A 2,999-nucleotide genomic window follows, 5' to 3' on the forward strand; every position below is an offset into this window, starting at 1 on the left:
AGCTTTTCCTTCTTCCACCTCTTTCTTGCATTCCCTGATGGAATGTGCTAAGGGAGCCATGCTGCTGCTCCCAACAGCTGCACTCAGCACCTCCTGTATTCCTGAAACAGGCGCTCAAGACAATAGGCACAGGAGAGCAGAGCTGTTGGGAAAACAGCCACTGGAGTCCACAGAACTGACACAGTAAGTACATTCATTTATTTTCAGCCTCCCAACATAGAATTTCACTTTAAAATTAGTCCTTAGAGATTCATTTATAAGTACTATCAAATACAGCCATCATGGGCTATTACAGACTACAAACAAGTCAGTATCCAAGAGGTACAATTTGAAATTTTAAAGCCAATCAGGACTGAAATAACTTCCATTTATTCTGATCCTTGTCTTGATGCATTGGCATTACAGAGCATAAAAAAATATGAGCAGCTGGATGTTACGAGGAGCAGACAGATTTCTAAGGAAATAAACCTGGCTGATAACATCTCTAGGACCAAAGCACCAAGGGCTCCAGAGCGCAACATTGAAACAACCAGCATTTGTGTGGGTTGAAAATCTCCAGAATCTGAAGCTCTCAATTTGTCTGAGAAGCAGTTTCTGGCTTTGGGGCAAAAGGGTCTGTCACATGGTTTAAATGCCAGAATCCTCTATAAACAACTCATCACAAACACCAAGTATTTGCAAACATTGCTAAAAGCTTGTCCATGCAGCATTCAAATTGCTACACTCAAGCCAGGTAGAGGGGAAAGCCATCACACTGAAGAACATGTGCTAAATAGTATGTCAAGAGCTGCTACATTGAGGACTCCTGATTACTGCCTCCAGCTGATTTCTTACCAGTTCAAGTCAGTTATACGTGATTTCTAACCCACATCACAGATGGACCACAAAGACATCTTTATATTCAAATCTAAAGGCAGCGTACTTTGTACATCCATGTACTTCCTGATACAGGCACAAACGAAGCCGTTTCAACAGGTCCTGGCCGCCATAAAATAAGGAAAAATAGTACAATAGAGAGAATCGATCAAAGCCTGCCATGGTCCGATACTGTTTGTTCACCTGGCAGTTTATCGATGAGGCTGGACAGAACTTCACAATTAACGAATGAAAACTGGACGTGGGGTAGACAGCAATATTCTATTTTTAAAGGCAGGCAATGAAAGGTCTAGTGTTTTGACAGAGTCACGTGGAAGCACAGTCTCAAAGGTAATACAGACTTGGAGCCTCTCAGACTCCCACTTCAGAAACAAAACTTGGCTTTGCAGCTGCAGAGACTAGATTGGGTGTGGCAAAGCTCCCTCACCTCAGAAGCCACATAAATTGCACTCACCTCCTCCAGGACCCCAAATACCTGGATCCAGCCCTGCTAAGCTCCCTGCTCAGGCCACCAGGGGAGCCTAGGCCATAAAGCTTCACCTTCCCTGCTGAAATAAAGCTTTCAGTGGCAGAGTGTCTCCTTGCTGTAGGTGCACAGTGTTCAACCCAAAATGGCCCAACTCCAAATACTCCTGCAGCACAAGTACAAAAACCTTCCACATCATTTCAGTAGACAGCCCACTAGAAATCCAGATGGAAATATGCCCTGACGGTGACAGATCAACAAATCCCTAAGATGACTTGACAGGAGTGAGGATTTAAGCTATCAAAGCTATTTGATAGTTTTAATTTCTATCAAAGCCCAATTTTCATTTCAAATTCTAATTTTAATTTCTATCAAAGCCAAAAATCTGTAAACTGGGCTCCAGAATACAAGAATATAAAACCCAACAAATCCCATAGCAGATTATCTTTTAAAATCATACTGAATTTTTGAGACAGAACTATAAAAATCTAATTTCTACAGAAAAGGGATGAATATATTACATTATCCTGTTAAGAAAAAACAGGCAACCACAAAGGTCCTTTCCCTCACAGAGCACTACAGAAATATTGACCTTGGTTACAGGAGTGAAGGATAAATTATAATCTGTCTACTTTCCCATAGATTTATTGTTTGAGCCTGCAGCAGCAAAAAATATTCTGCCTCATTACTCCTTTCCATACTCAACTTCAAGCCCCATCTGCTGCTCAAAAGGAAAAAGAAGGTCCAATTTCATCTTACAGTTGGTTCTCCAGAAGATGTGATCCACATTAGCTGCCTGCACTTTCTTTCTTTGTCCACGTAATTCCAGCAAGAGACAAACACAATGTATTCACCAGAGAAATATTTCAAAATTTCAAATGGAACAAAAATCATAACATAAGCACCACAAAGAAGAACAGATAACCAGTCAGAAGACCATTTAAAAACAGCTGAGCAAATTTAAAAAGAAGTCCAGTAACGTGAACAGGCAAAGAAGAAAACAAGGGCACGTTATGCTAACAGTATCACCACAGGGAGCCGCCTTCAGACAACTGGTTCTGCTTTATTCGGAGTTCAGCTAAGCACTTTCCATCCTATTCCAAGTATATCCAAGTGTCCCAGACACATTCAGAGTTCAGACAGTAACTTTGTGACCAACGCACATCTGAAATTGCATTTCAGTGAAGCTCTAGGTGTAGATTTAGATATCCAAAACATAAACACCAGATAGTTCACAGAGCTCCAAATTCTCTTTGGGGCAGTTACTAACAATCAGAATAACGTCAACCTAGGGCAAGGTCTTCAGCTTCAGCAACTTGTATTCATAGCACCAACTTTCTTTTAAAAAGACAGTTCCCCACATCTGTAAGTTAAGGGTCTAGAGAGAAGCAGTAAAAAAAGATGTAGCAACAAAAATGGAAGGTGGCTTCATAGTTGCTTCTGAAGTGTGATGCACTTCAAGTGTTCTTATTCACACAGCCTTCATCCATTCTATATATGTAAAACCTGACATCACCACTTCACTGCCACAGTCACTTCAGTCCAGAAAAGAAATTTAGAGGGATGTTTTATCCAGTTAACAGATAAGAAAATCCTCAGCCTGCTGGCTCTTCATCCATCCTATTTGCAAAGAGACCTTCTCCTTCATTTCCTGCTG

At 41.0% G+C, this 2,999-nt stretch overlaps 1 protein-coding gene across 1 annotated transcript in view; it reads right to left on the reverse strand.

Moving 5' to 3' along the window:
• The window catches only part of PDDC1 (Parkinson disease 7 domain containing 1), a gene marked incomplete at its 5' end in the record, with an annotated part of 10,603 nt that overhangs the window by 3,501 nt on the left and 4,103 nt on the right, over positions 1–2,999 (reverse strand). The gene's annotated exons all lie outside the window — the stretch shown is intronic.

The sequence above is a fragment of the Pterocles gutturalis genome, unplaced genomic scaffold, assembly GCF_000699245.1.
Source record: "Pterocles gutturalis isolate BGI_N339 unplaced genomic scaffold, ASM69924v1 scaffold47337, whole genome shotgun sequence".
Classification (NCBI taxonomy): Eukaryota; Metazoa; Chordata; class Aves; order Pterocliformes; family Pteroclidae; genus Pterocles; species Pterocles gutturalis.